The 16,557-nt window shown below is 42.6% G+C and overlaps 1 pseudogene; it reads left to right on the top strand.

Moving 5' to 3' along the window:
* Positions 1-16,557, top strand: part of LOC148534521 (ectonucleotide pyrophosphatase/phosphodiesterase family member 7-like) — a 55,280-nt pseudogene that overhangs the window by 31,840 nt on the left and 6,883 nt on the right.

Genomic DNA, 16,557 nt, shown 5'->3' with positions numbered 1-16,557 from the left:
CAACATAAGTAGATATGTTCATTCACACACAGATGTAGCACCTATAATACAGAAAGAAAAAGCACAAACCAAGCAGTTGAACCACAGACACACCATAACAACAAGACATAGAAACGTAACAAAGAGGGGGGAAGGGGAAGGGGAAGAACGTAGCTAACCAGACTTGAGGCAAAAAACTTAAAAAAAACCCGAAGTAAACTAACCATCACGCCATATCATATAATTCAGAAGCCAATTGGGCCCCCGGGGGAAAATAAAAAATTCCTCATAGACTCACGCAGTAGGTAGGCGAGTGGTTAGGCCTCCGGTGAGCTACGTTGGAGCAAAATAGCTAAACCTGGATGAATATAACGTTGGAACTCAGCAGAACGCCACCGACCAAGGGATTGGATATCCCTGTCGGATAAGCCAGCAGAAGCCGCAGATGAAGCAGCTCCTATTCTAAATGAGTGAGTACAGAACTAGCCTGGCTCGAGCTCTGAAAAAGCCAAACAACGCTGCAAAAACATGACAAAACTGATATTCGTAACCGAGAGAAATCCTCGTGCATCAACCATGCCCAATTCCATCACCATGCATCTGCTCAAAGGAGTCCGCCAGCACCACCGGACATACTGCAGGAATGGGATATGGTTGCAATGAAGCCAGCGCCTTCTACCAGCCTGGTCTGCACTGGAGCGCTGTATAAGGCCTAGCATTGCTTCCAGGCATACAAATTACGTTCCAAATAGTGAGTGGTGGGTCAGCCCTTTTAAAGGGGGGGCAACTAATTTGCAGACCCAAAAAACGCCACATGAAGCATCAAGGCAAAAACATAATTGAAACAGCAAGCATTCAAAGCCAAAAATCAAAACAAACTGAAGGGACCGCAGCAAGCAAGTAAAGCAACATGGACATATCAATGAGACACCTGCAGTTAATTGCTTTTAGGGGTCGACCTGGACCAACCCCCGCAGGCCCTTGAAATTATGAAGGACCTGCAGGGGCCGGGCCCATCATACAATGCAAAGAAAATAGACATGACTGCTAAAATATGCTGTAACACAGCGAGCAAGCGCCCTGGCGAATACAGATCCCAAATAAATGAAAGCATGACTCTCTGCAAGTTTTTAAGTGCCCGAGCCACCAAAACCAGATATAACGCTCCCATTCCAGCCAACCCACCTGCTAACAGTGCAAAGTCTTGGGGACAGTGCATCCGCAATCCCAATCTGTGTATCAGGCACATGTCTGACAACAAATGGACATTAAGCAGCAGGCAACACAGAACAATTCATCCTAGCAAACGAACAACCGGAAGAGAGGACGAACTCTGAGGTCAAGCGCATGCAACGCGCCCAGGGTGTCACAACAAAATCATACTCACATTACCCAAGCGGTCCCCCGAGTTCTAGAGCAACCACTATGGGGGACAGCTCAAGCAACAGCATGTTCTCAGTGAACCCCTACGCAACCCACATCAACGGCCAAGGTAAAGCACACCACGAACCGTTGAGGTAGGCTCAAAAATACAGTCACGACAGCAGCGTCAGTAAAATTGGAGCTGAGTGTTACTGCAGGAGTACTCAGCCACATCCCTATGGGGATATAGCTGTAGCCAGCGCCACATATGACCGAGGTGTATAGGGGATGCCGACTTAAGGAGATCTGCCGTCGTCAGCTGGACGGCTGGGGGCGGTACCCGGATCGGCACGGAAGCAAGCCTTTTTAGGGTGACGCTCCAAAGTTCCTGAGGGCGGGTTTCAGGGTTTCACACTGCAAATATATTGAAAAATCCACCTGCCAATTAATGTAGGCGCAATAGACCTCCTCACCCATGCCCCCCAGCGCAGCAAGCGCTAGCCAGCCTGACTGATCAATTGATGGCCCAGGCATGGAAGACTGGGATGCTAGCAAAGGGGTCAAAAACGCTGGCCTGAGATGGCCGCGTATAGAGGGAAGCAATAGCAGCAGCTGGGTAAGAGAGGGGGGGGGCGTCACAGCCACGGGAGACAGTGTAACAAAACCAGGGGAGTAGCGAGGGTGGTTCCAGTGGAGAATGAAATGGACAGAGGGTGCCATACAGAGTAACAGAATTCATGGGGCGCTACATAGTATAACGGCCGCCTGTTATTTATTTATTTTTACTTTTTTTGGTTAGTTTGCACTATAACACAAGGAAGTTCCGGATATTTATGTATTGTACTTTATTATTTAATTATTAGGAGACCTGGATTAATAATAATGGTGATAGACAGAACATGCATAGTAGCACTCACATAATATAAGTGCAATGTATATTTGCGAAGTAGGAGCATAGCTGAGAATGGAGCTTCCCATAGGTGTTCCCACTACAGCGAAAGCTGCTTGGGGCAGTAATTGCAGTAATAAGCTGTGTACCCTGTTGAATTTTACTGTAGCACATGTATTCTGTCAATGTAAATTAAATTCCCAGAATAATTAATACAACCTCCTCTATCAACTGATATCAATGATTCAAAGGGATCACAGTTAGGCCCTCATTCAGACCCACTCGCGAGCGGTTGTCCGCTCGCAAGTGGGTCGATGGTCTGCACTGCGCATGCGCACGACGGAGGGAGAGGGCTTGATTTTAACATGTTACCATTAAGAGGGCATAATCAGCACTTAAAAACCATCTATAACAGACATCATACGAATGTACAGAATGAAGCAATTATATGTATAAGTAGGGCCATCCTGTGTGACTGAATATTTGTATGTCATATGTGGACTACATTCCAGATTATTTCAGCAAGTTGGACAATCTGGGGAAGGATAGAAAAAAGAACCACGCACTGCCATGGACATAGATGTATGGATTGGCCTCCTTATGTACCGGATAGTGTAATCACTGATCAGTATTAATAATTGAACCTATAGATGGTCTATATCAGTGCACCTTAACAGTGCATGTTTTACGGATCTCCTAGTCGGCTCGCCACAATATTCATTACTGGCTTATCAATTTGTACTACTGGCCGACATATTTTAAAAGGTCAATAGGTACTGCAGTGCTAGTTAGCTGAACCTAAACCCTGATCGAAAATGGTGAACTAGACATGCCACCTGACCCCAGGTCTCTTTAGGACAGAGGGGCAGAGCTCGACAGACACTGGAGCCCCCATCACCTGTGACAGACTAGCAGCACAGCCTCTTACATTAGAGGGCACTAATGGGGCAGTTTGGGTCACTCGAGTGGACGATCACAGCATCTGGGACGAATAGCTACGCCCCCTCTATTACCTAAAATGTTGGCCATGACTCGTGGCAAAGCCATGCCCCCAGCATGGTCCACGTTCGCGGGCGTGGGACTTTCCCGCAGCCAGACTCATCAGCAGTGTGATTAGCGGTGGCAGCTGCCACTGCCCGTCGCTTATCACTCACTACACAGATGGAGCCGGCGGACACATGCCCAGCTACGGCTCCGCCTGACTGCATAGAGCCAGAGCAGGGGTTATGGCAGCAGCTCCGGGAAACCCATGAGGCTACAGGGACGGGGTCGCGCCTAGCGCTGCCCGCTGTCAAGTAAATGCAGGGCAGGGACGACGGCCATGTTAACAGCCGCCGCTCTGCCCAGCTGCGCATGTGCGGCCGCCACCCAAGGCCTAACACACACCAGCATGCAGCGGCCGTGGCATGGAACAGCACTGGGGGCCTGCTGCCAAAGGGATCAGGCTCCCAGGGTGCATATAGCTTGCCAACCAGGCGGGGGGGGGGGAAGCACATGAACAGGAAGGGACATGCTCAGCAGCAAGATTATAAAACAAAAAGGGGGGGGGGAGAGCAGGTTAAAGTAAGAAAGGAAGAGAAAGGAAAAAAATGGGGAGTGAATGAAGATGAAGGAAAGAGAAAAAGGGGGGGGGAGCAGAGGAGCAGTAAGAATGAAAGATAAAGTAAGGAAGCTGCAAATATGAGAATTACAGCTGCATGTACTTCTCTGTCCTGAAAAACTGGAACAATGAGGCAGATTTACATACATCACTCCATTAAATACTCTTAGACCACTCCCCATGAAACATTCATTGGCTGCATAAGACCAGCTAAACTTAAAGGGGCAATATCCAACACGTTATTAAACTGGCAACACTCAAAACACTTGTGGTTTAATGTCCCTCATGTTTACATGTCATCCTTCGGGCTTACAGAGTACGTAGGTCTACTTATTGCCTTTGGCAGCATCCCCATATCTAAATGAGATGTATTATAATCTATGATTACAAAATTGGGGTTAATTAATCATAAATGTTAGCTACTGGTGCAGAAGTATTCCCTTTTCCCCAGTCCCTTATATGAGCACAGCTTTACAGAGCTACCTAGTTGCACAATGTGTAAGTGAACCTGCTGTCATGGTGTTTGAACTCCAAGAGCTTCTGCTGTTAAAAAAGTGCCAAAAAACTGTGCCTGTGGCCCTTGATACTTGAAATAGCTGCCGCCAGTGCAGACCTGATGCCTGTAGCACATGTTTTTAGGTCCAAAAGTATACAATACACCTCTTGACAGATGTATCTGCAGCTGTTTCCACTTGTACATTGTATTTAAGGTGTAAATTGCACTTACTTTACTTACCTATGCTAAAAGTAAGAGTGATTACTCTAAACCAGTGGTTTCCACCCTGGGGTGCCACAGGACAATTGCAGAGGTGCCACAGGTTGGAGGTCCAGGACCATATCAAATTATTTATGGTCAATGTGATAGGCAAAATCAGTGGTGGTGGCTGCCAATCATAAAATGTGGATAAATAGAAACACAGCCCTGTCCCCCACCACATAAGTGACCCTCAGGATGACAGGTAAGCACAACTTACTTAATTAAATAAGTTTTTCTGAATTTCTCAATAAGAAACTTTTGGCTTAGGGGTGATATGAAAAAAAATGCTGATACTCTGGGGTTCCATTATTCAAGAAAATTGGGAACCACTGCTCTAAACTATGCCGAAAGTTACAGATGTGTCATGAAGGCCGTGAGTCGTGCTCCTGCGAATGGGTGTGTGCATCTTGTTTGCTCATGCAATCCATGGGATTGCATGGTGCGAATGCTGTGGCGTACGTGTGCGCAGCAAATTGCATGCCACGATGCCTGTGCATATTTGCACATCAGTGGCAAAGATAAGCAAGGACGTATCTTGAAGGGGAAATAACCCCAAAATACATAATATTTTCTCACAGCTTCGGAGTCAAATTTTTCCAAAAATTTTTATTTTTAGGATAAATTGTATGGACTTGCTTTTGAAGCCCTAATGACCAATTAATCAATTGGAGGTTTCCAATTAGCTTAATTAGTCCAATAATTACTTACCTCCCGACAGTGCTGTCATCCGAAGGGACATCTCCGACATACTGAAGTGGCTCAGTCTTCCTCCGATGTCTTCCACAATGCACAGTGAGATTTGTGTGTGTGAGATCAGTGTGTCTGAGACCCCTGTCACCCCATCTGTGTGTGTGACCCCCTGTCAGTGTGTGTGACCCCCTTGTCAGTGAGTGTGACTCCTTTGTGACCCCCTGTCAGTGTGCAGTCACTTACCTCAGTCTGGGTGGCTTCAGCTTGTTTGATGGGGGTGCAGCAGCCAGCCTGGAGTGTGGCACATCTGGCAGCCGGGCACAGCAGAGAAAGGAACATCTGGAACAGGTGAGCTTTTTTAATTGGATACCTTGGGTATCGGAAGCGCGCATAGTTGAATTCAACATTTTTTGCAAGGTCCGAATATTATTTTTGCCAATGTTTGGAACTATATCTGCTCTATGTTAATACTGTAGTACTAACCAATTTAGTTTATTGTACTGTTATATAATGTGTTTTAATGTATTACTCCTTTAACACCGATGCTATTCTAATTTCATTTTGGATATAAATCTAATTATGAAGACCTAATTTTTTAAATCTTTTGTTATTTGGATGAATGGTGTAAATGGGTGATAGAAGATTGTATTCTATTTGTATTCTATTTGCAACATTTTACCCTCGATAAATAAAATGTAAAAGGTAATAATTATTACAAATTTCACCAGCTATTCACCAATAATAATGTAACCCAAGATAAAAGACTTTATTTTACACTTGATGTGTTGTGTTATGTATATATATCAAATTGTGTATCGAGTTGGGCAACAGATTGCTCAAGTCAATATCTAGTACTTATCACAAGCAGTAACCTTCAAAACAAGACTTGAATGAGAGTTCTGTGCCAACAAAACAAAGGGAGAAAGAGAATATCAGATACGATTCACACATCTCAACAATATATAAACCTCTATCCTATTGATGAAGTTCACTCAAAGGAGTGTTACACTGGTTTGTCACAATTTTTACTTTTAGTCCCAACTGTAAAGTGTACTGTAGCTCTCTAATATGTTTCTTACTCTGGGCTGGCGCTACCTCTAGGCAAAGAGGCATTTGCTTGGGACACCAGGGTTTAAGGGGCACATTCAATGTTTTTACTCACCAAGTGGAACCCCCAAACTGAGTGCCATCCACTGACATAGAGGGGCAGCAGCCAGTAGCTTATGAATCTGCTGATTGCTGTTCCTCCATATTAGTAAGGCAGTGAGTGTGGCAATGAGCTTTGATGTATAAGCCCAACACACACTCCCAGGGATCTTAACCTGTTGCATTACACTCAGGATAAAAAGTAGGATACCCTGGCAGGCACCTAGGGAGCCCAAGACATATACATACTCTTACCTCCTAACATTACTGATTTGAATCTTGTCACACTTGAAGCCCCACTTATTCCATCCAGGCTATGTTCCTAATCCTAAAGCAGTATGTTTTGCCCCTTTACATCATGTTCAAACTGACCCATGAAAAAAATGACTGTTAATGGGTATTATGTATTTTCTAAATTATGGAAATGAAGGTGATGATAATAATAATAAATCTGTACAATAGGTTCATAGTCCTTGCATTTAGCTTTTTCCCTAGAAACATAATTACAGATGTTTGGACCAAGTTGTGCTAATTTACTGTCAAATTTAAAATGCGCAAACAGGCTTAGTTTGGACAGGGGGACATCTTAATGTACCTCTACACTAAATGGCAGTTTAATGTATTCTTGTACTACAAGCAGTATGTTTATTGCATTTTAAATATATATATATATATATATATATATTCTTTTTTTTTGGCATGCAATATATGGTGTCCTTTGTATTGCAATATGGGAAATTTGCACCATTTGAGCTGAACTTGTTTCTAACTCTCAATGAGGCCCAGAAAGTATTAGAAATGAAGACCCAAATAATTAATATTGTCTATCAATTTCAATAACTACTTAATTTTTATATAGAGAGAGAGATAGATTTGGTTTCCCTGTATTTTATTGGCTTCTTTGTCTTTCTAGGGTTTGAAGGCTGGTTCTTTACACTACCCAGGAGGAAATGCTAACTACAGTGGGAAAGTAGTGTACAGAGCTCTGGCAGAGAGACCTGATCACCCTGACAATGATGAGCAGGAGTGGAGAGATAACATTGATATAGTCATGAAATGGTTAAATGAAGAGGATTTGGACTTTGTAACCCTTTACTATGGAGAGCCTGATAAAACAGGACACCTCATTGGTCCAGAGACTGAACAGAGAAAAACTATAATTAGGCAAATAGATAGAACCATTGGATATCTCTTGGATGCAATAAAAAGAAATAATCTAAAAGATAAATTAAATGTAATCATTACATCTGATCATGGTATGACCACAGTTAAGAAAAAGGATTTACACTCTGTAGAGGAGATTAAGGTGGCCAATTATATAAATTTTACAGAGCTGGTTAAGTTTGACATATTGGACTATGGGGGGTTTGGAATGATTGTACCAAAAGAAGGAAAGGAAGAAGAAGTATATCAAAAGCTTAAAGGTGCACATCCTCATTTAAATGTGTACAAGAAAGATGAATTTCCTGAACGCCTCCATTATTCCAAACACGAAAGGATATTACCAATTCTGCTTTATGGAGATCTTGGCTACAGTGTAAATGGAGTAAGTATAATAGAGTGCCATTTATTCTTGTGCATGTAGAACTTTTACAATGAAATTCATTTTTTTATGCATACATCCAGGCTCAATGTACAGTAAGAATACTTTAGGGTGGCCCACTGGTCACCCCATCACTTCCGTAACCATCTGTTATGGGCATTACCCTCATTTCTTCCAATAACCTTATGCAAGTTACTGAAACATGCAGACAGTAAGCAGCAGAAGAACAAATGCAGTCAATTCATTCCTGCAACAGAGCAACCCACCCTCTTCTATAAAAGTCACTGCTGGACAGGGAAGCAGAGCCAGTGGCAGTAATTTGCTGACCTTAAATCAGAGACGGCTGTGTATTAGATATGGCTGTGTATATTTTACTTAACATCAGATACTGTATAACTCACCACATAAACATAAATGAGACAGAACTGCAGACAGAAACACTACCCAAAAAAATGTGTTTATACATAATAATAACAAGCAATATAAAAAAAATCTAACAAAGAACATTTACACAAGGGCCAAATGTAATAGGGTGAGAGTATAGAAAATGTGAGTTTAGCAGTAAACTCTCACACTTTTTAAACTCGGCCAATGTAATAGAGTCCAAAAGTATACATACTCGCATATTTTTAAACTCAAAAACTCTCACGATTTAAACTCTCATCCAGATGTTTGCCCATTTTGAAGTTAGAACTCGACCAATGTGAGATGTTACTGCTAAACTCTCATATTTTTGAAACTCTCACCCTATTACATTTGGCCCCGTATGTTCATTCTTATGCAAATTTGATCATTTGAGTAGAAGAAAATTAAATCAATATGCACTTTAATTATGATCTAATCAATGTTCTCAATAAAAAGAACAATAATTTTTCCAATAGAAATGATGAACTATCAGTGTGGGAAATCCAAAGGTATTGCAAAATAGAGCCATGCTGTATACTGCTTTGGAATGTTTACTTTAAAACAGCATACATAAATAGGAGTGACAGGCTAATAATGTACATCCAATAATTGCAGAGCCCTAACTAAGACAAACTAAGCGAATGCCTAGGGCATTTGAATGGTTAGCCCCGAGCCCACTCTGAGCCGTCATACAATCAGACTGAGCTTCTGCGCATGGGCAGAGACTCATAAAGGCCTTTAAATAATGGTCACGGGAGTGCTGCTGCACCATAGGCCTTTCCGGAGCTCAGAGTAGTGAGTCACACCTTATGGCTCTGGGCTCCGCCTCCAGCAATCATCACACACAGCTGCTGCCTGCCAGCCTGATACGGGAAACCCGGGTCCGCCATCTGCGGCTTGCTGTACCTTGAGTCGGACAGCTCTGCAGGCTGCGCTCAAGTCAAGTATGTTTGGACCCTCCCAGAGAGGGCCGGGGTGCTGTGGTGCTCACTGATGGGAAAGGGGTGGTGGGTGATGGTGGGCACTGATACCGTGCTGTGCTGGGATAAGGAGGTGCTGTGCTGGATGAGGGCCCATTCCATGATGCCACACCCCTGTTTAGGATCCCACGGTTAGGGGGGCACCACCCAAAATCTTGCCTTCGGCAATAATTTGGCTAGGCTCTGAATGATTGCATCAACAATACATTTTCTGACAGCAACAATAGAGAAACTCTGAATGTCTCTTCACACTTGTTTAGTGATGGTATTTGGATCACTGTGTATTTATCAAAACTTAGAGAGAAAAATCATAGAAGTATAATAAAATTAATTATCTGCACATAATGTAAAAGATAAAGAGGATCCTACACCAAAATCTGGAAATATCCTATTCAGAAATAGTACATATATATATATATATATATATATATATATATAAGTCCAAATTCAGCCCGGCACTCCCCTCCAATATCCGCAGACAGCTTGCTCCTGGTGCCCTCCACTGGGGTTACGAATCCCCCACAATATAGAAATAAAGAACTGGCGGCACTCAGGAGACTTTTGTAGAAATAGTGCAAAACTTTGTGCTTTTAATCTACGTTTCGGGACTTTAAAATCCCTTCTTCAGGATACACAACATAACAAAACAGTGCAAATACAGTGTATAAATAATAACACTCACCCTTTCAGATGCCCTGCTTACTCTGCATCGCAGCCCGGACTGCGATGCAGAGTGAGCAGGGCATCTGAAAGGGTGAGTGTTATTATTTATACACTGTATTTGCACTGTTTTGTTATGTTGTGTATCCTGAAGAAGGGATTTTAAAGTCCCGAAACGTAGATTAAAAGCACAAAGTTTTGCACTATTCCTACAAAAGTCTCCTGAGTGCCACCAGTTCTTTATTTCTATATATATATATATTTATATATATATATATGTACTGTACACAGTATATATACAGTGGTGCTACCTAATAGCTCATAAACAATATGCTACACCAAAAAAGAAAAGTTTCTTTTCTTTTCACTTTCTAATATCTATATTTTATATTTTGGTTTTGTCTGTATGGTTAGACAATTATTATCGTGTATAATTCCAAAACTGTTTTTATATTTATGGTTATGTGGAGTTTATTGACATTAGAGGTGATGTTCCTATCTATCCTTGTTAATGTATACCTAATAAACAGTATGTTTTAACAATTTAGGACATTTTTTGGTGCTGCCTATAATGGAGGAAGGGGATGTGGGCAATTGATAGACAGGGTATAGGGTGGCAAAGATTCTGGGCCTGATTCAGACCCGCTCGCTAGCAAGTGGCCGCTCGTTGCAGATGATGTTCGCTAATGCGTGTAGTTCGCAGTGCGCGTGCGCAAACTAGTACAAGCGATCGGAATGTGCTTGCTCGCTGTGCAAAGAATGAGTGACAGGAGAGGCCATTTGTGTGTGGTAACAGGGACAGGCCAGTAGTAACGTGGGAGTGGAGTTGCAGACGCATGCGTGCCAGAGTGTTTTCACGCCATTTCTGGGGCGTGTATAATTAACAGGCAGCGTCACACTGCACGTCACCTGGATGAATAATACACTGAAATGCTCGCAGTGCTTGCGGTAGATTATAGTCAACTGCAAGCGCTGCAGTCAGATTCGATGGAACCCGATCTATGATGGTTGTATATACTTCCTGGAGATAACGTACGCTAGTGGGCGGCTAAAGACAGGCTGGTGGGAGTCTATAAACACAAAGTGATCACAAGACATAGAGGGCGTGCTTATGCCTTGCCGTGCGATCGCCTGCCCTGACGTCACTTAGCTAAATTTCCATAAGCTGGGGCGGCCGCATCTAGCGAGTGGGTCTGAATCAGGCCCTCTGTTCTTACATGCACCTGAGAGCTAAATATAACCTCTACTGTTGCACGTTTGTGGAGCATGAGAAATATGAACAGGTAACATATACATTGCTTTCATACTGTAGTCTACCTAAACAGAATATTTTGTTTTACCCTGCAGATGTCTCACAATGAGGTCTGCTAAGTGTGTCTATAGGGACTTTCTGGGGCTTGGACTAGACCAAATATTTATAGAAAGTTTTTACAGCTATGATAGTGGCTTTTACAGCTATGATAGGCTGGATGTCTACATAGAATAAACTGACCATTCACTGTAAATGCAAGTACAGTAGCTAATGGAGAGGGAAATCTGACACAAACAAATTTAGTTTTGTATGTAATTGAAAGAATTGTGTATGTAGGATTGTCAATGGGTTTACAGGTGTGCATTGGATTCTTTGCTCTACACCCTAAGCAACAGGCATGTCTGGAATGAGTTAGGCCACCAGGCAGTAAAGCACTGCTTTGCTGGAGATTTGTGCCTGTCTAGCACTATATTTTAGCAGCATGTGCTGGGCTGCTGACAGGGGAAAGGGAGGGTGGTGGCGTTGGACTCCATCAAGCCTGGGCCTGAGTAATTAGTACCAGCTCCCCCCCACCTTGGGGCCCCTGTCTGTCAGCTGAAGGTGAAGGCCAGTTGTCCAAGTTGATAAACTTATTTCTTTTATAAATTGTATCCAATGCTCTAGATCAGCAATAAGTATTACTCTATGATAACATACACTAGAAAGCAAATTAGAGGTTGGACTAAACGGATTCTACTCTAAATGTAGCTTTTCAATTACAATTTCAGTAGATCCACTGGTTTAGTCTGATCACCTAATGGTCAGTGCAATCCCTCCCAACCCCCTGCAAATCAGGGCGCCTATCCTGATAGCGGGACTGCATTATAATCCTCCAATATCAGGAGGCATGAGATCTACAGAGAGCCCATGTTACCTGTCTCCCAATGATCACAGATACAGGACAATGCAGTGTCTCCTGCAGGATCTGATCTGATCAGATTTTGGTGTAGAAGATAATCTATATACATTTACATATGGGAAGCTGAAGTTACCTTTAGGGAGAGGTTGTAACTATAGTACACTTTTTCATTTTAAATAAGCTCAGAGGAGAAATCAATGTTCACCACTTTGCACCTATTTTCATTTCAAGCCTTCCTTTTGTAATGCACACTACTATTTCTACAAAAATAAACACCTGTATTATTTATACATAAAGGTGTGAAATCAATATATGTCTACAAATATTAAATCTAATCTAACAATAATATCTATGTACTGTAAATGGGACTTAAAATGATCATATTATCACCATAAGAAACACTGGGCCTGATTCTGAGATGGATGGACTGCAATACCTTCCAACTCAAATGCAGCAGGCGGTGTCTGTAGGAAACAGACACCATGCATCTGCGATCCGAGTGCAGCGTCCAGAGACGCTGACTCGGATCACCCAAAATGTTTGTTCCCTTAGGCCAGGCTGTCTAAGCTGAGACTTATAAAGTCTGACCGGTTCCTGGCAGTTTGCAAGGCCAGGAAATCTTCGTCCACCAACACAGACCCTGGCCTTGTCCTTCCCAGGTGTACGGGGGTGGCACGCCCCCATTTCCGGGGAAGTTGTCCAAGCATGCCCCCCAAATGCTGCAGCATGTCAACCATGCTACGGCTTGGGTGATCTTTAAGCGAGATCGCAAGACCTGTTCTGCACATGCATAGAAAGGGTCTTGCGCATGCGCAGACCCTAGAATATCGGAGATGTATGCAAGCATCTCTGAATCAGGCCAACTGTGTACAGTATAAAAGGAATTTTGAGTAAGGTAATTTTTGAACCACAAAATATCTGGGCAAGCGAAGAATTATATTTTGTAAAAAGCCTAAATTGGCACTCCGCTGCGTTTTGTATCAGTACAGACGCCATCATTTGAACATGAAAATTTACATGCTATCACCTGTAAAACTGGGTGCCTTCTTGCAAGAATAGGTGTGTGATGCTTCAAAACATCTTTAATACTATAGCCAATCAGAGTTTGCACTTTTGTACATTGTAAATGTGCTGGAAGAACATGCTTGCTCTGTTTTACCTCTGCCACAGTGCACATTGCACTTATCATACACACTTTTCTGTGATTGCATACTTTACACAATTCTTTCTTTTTTTGCAGAGATTCATTATTTACGTTAATAAGGGAGATCATGGTTTTGACAATAATGAAATGGACATGAAGGTGATATTTCGAGCCTTTGGGCCAGATTTTAGAAGTAATTATATTGCTGAACCGTTTGATAGCATAAACATATACCCGCTCATGTGTAAACTCTTGGGTGTCATTCCTGAGATCAACGATGGCTCTCTCACATTTACTCAAGATTTTATTGCAAGTAACACTGGGGAACCAGACAATGAAAAGAGTAAGTAACTACATTTTATTGAACAGTATTATTTATAAATTGTTAGTTGTTAACCCTATCAAAGGATTTATTACTAGCGTTAGTCAAATAATGAATATGCCATCTATTAAAGGCTTATGTCTATTCTAGTGCCGGATTAATTGCTTATTTCTCTTTTTGCCCTTTGTTCCACGACACCAAGACTAATTATTAGCTTTCATCAAGGACATTTACAGAACACTTATCATTTACAGCATTGTATCCAAGCATGTATACAGGCACACAATTGTGTACCATGTGTAGACGTCTGTAACTGTTTAAGGAATAATATTGTTTGGGACGCTTTGTGCGGCTAACTTATTTTGTTGGTACATTACATTATGTATTACACACTGCTAAATAATCAAACTCACAATATCAATTTAGTGATGATTGTTTTTCCTGGTGCTATTGCTAAAGCCCTTGGAGGATACTTACCTTCTTTGTCTGTCTCTTCTGGGAAAGGTGCTGGAGTGGTGGCTGGCAGAGAGAATCACATCATTATGGCCCTCTCCCACATGACACAATGCCAAATAGTTGCCTTACGCAGAGTGTGCAGGCCCAAGATGATGTGATTTACTGATAATATCATCATCATAGCCCCCATCCCACCTATTTTACTAGGAAATGGGTGGGCAAGAAGCAAGTGATGGCCCACAAAATGACAGAGAAATGGTCAGAATGCTGGCAGCTCACAGACACTAAAATTGCACATTTTCCTTAACACCTCAGATGTGTACAGGAAAATGTGCATTGTTGGGGTACCATGAGTCTTGGTGATGTGTATTATTTACTGATATAAGAGCAGTAGTATGTTTGTAGAGCCATACCCTCAGTAACATACACTTAGTATCTGCATAATGGAGCATACAATAGTGGTATACAGCAGTATCTCAGGTTATTGCAGGGTGTTTGGGAACTAAGTGGAACATGTCCTTGTCCTACTGTGGCACTCTAATGCAGTGAAAAGATAGCTCCGCGCATGCGCAGAAGGCCAAAGGGCAGCCATCTTTGTATAGGATTTGATGCCTTATTTATAGGAGCATCATGGAGACTGCAGTAGCGCTCTATATATCTCAACACACACCCCTCACTACAATATTCTCCATGTTACACAAACATTTTATTACCTTCATGCATGTTGTAGCAACTAGTAAAAAATTGAGTGTTAGACAAGCAGGAATAAATCAACATTTTAAATAATTATAGTCCACATTTCTTGTTAAGGACATTAGTATGATCCCTCTCACTGACTATGTGAACCATATTAACAGTTTCTTTCTTCACAAACTCATGACATGTTGTCATTCTCCATGGTGATGATGTCTTCCTTGCTTATGAGATTCAACTCACTCAAAGTCCCTTTGGGTATTTTGGATTTCCACTCACACCAGTTATTTGTTGACTTTGGTTTTATGGATACCTTGAGGTTCACAGAATAGAATATTTGTGAATTTCTCATAGTATTTCCTTGGTGGTTTTCCAGTGTTTTTTTCTGTGGTTGAATGTCAATGCTGCTAGCCTCTGGTTCAGATATGTCTCCAGCTGCTAGCATATCCAGTGACACAAACTTGTTCTGCATTTACAACTCCAGCTTTTCTTTAAGTAGTACTGGTTCTTGGAATATAACATCTCTTAACTTATCAAGCTTTCTAGTACTTGGATTCCAGAGTGTGTACCCTTTACTTTCTGTGAGGTTCTAGTTTTGTTGTGGGCCCGGGGTGGTAAAAGGAGCAGACACTGAAGCGGATTTAAAAATAAACGTGGAGTTTTTAATGAGTGGCAAAACAAAAAGTCCGGATATAGCACTAAAGTGCACTTGGGGAACTGTAGTGAAGCAATGGGAAAAAGGCCAGGTAGTGATAACAGAAAGTAGTCCAGTAATCCAGGTTTTGTAAGGCAGAAATGATTTGCAGGCTGAAGTGAAGTTGCAAGCTGAATTGAATTTGCAGGGAGAAGGCAAGTGGAGGCAGGGTGCAGGGTAACAGCTGACGCAGGTACTCAGGCAAGGGAGAGGCAATGGAGGAGGCAGGAGAATCCAGGGGGCTGGAACAGGCAGGGAGAAGCAGGCTAGGCAATGATCCCAACAGACAGGTGAAAACACAGGAACTCTCTCTCTCAGCTCTCACTGAGAAACACGTTTCACTGGCAATGAAAAGAAGCTCTGCACTCCCTTAAATCCCCAATGCCAGACTGTGACTGGCCAGAGAGAGCATGTGACACACCAGGATAGGGCAACTAGGTCACATGACCGGAGGCAAGATGGCGGCGCCCATGCCAGAGCGGAACGGAAGCACCACCAGGCCTAACCAGACCAGAGTGACAGTATGCCCGCACAGGACTACGCGCAGCCAATGCACCCCGCCAGATACCAGCGCCACCACCAGACGCCCCTCGCCATAGCATCCTCACAGGTAATACCTGCCGGCCGGCATGCCGAGAACCCCTGGTCGTGACACTTTCTTGGCAGTATCCAAGCATTATACACTTCATGGACATGGATCCAGCTTGCGTCTTCTTCCATTTGGTATGCGTTTATGGGCAATACACCCAAAACCTCTGAGATGCTTAACACTTGGTTTTCTACATACCAGACAACGTTTCAATAGATGTTTTATCTTTAAGGAAATTGTGGGAGCACAACTTTTCAGATGAGCTGCTATGGACACTGCTTCTGCCCAAATATGCTTGTTTAAGCCACATGATAGAATACGTGTATTGCTTAACCCCAATTGTTCCCATGGCTCTTTATACATTATCTGGGCTTGGATCATCACCTGGCTCAATTGTAACGTTCCATTTCCATTGCAAATTCCATGTGGTATAATTCACAGCAGCTTTTAGTTTAATAAATCACATCATGGATGTAGCTCCTATATGCATGTTGTGCA

The sequence above is a fragment of the Taudactylus pleione genome, unplaced genomic scaffold (genome assembly GCF_031769625.1).
Source record: "Taudactylus pleione unplaced genomic scaffold, aTauple2 ptg000066l, whole genome shotgun sequence".
NCBI lineage: Eukaryota > Metazoa > Chordata > Amphibia > Anura > Myobatrachidae > Taudactylus > Taudactylus pleione.
This window is presented reverse-complemented; position numbering and strand designations above follow the sequence as displayed.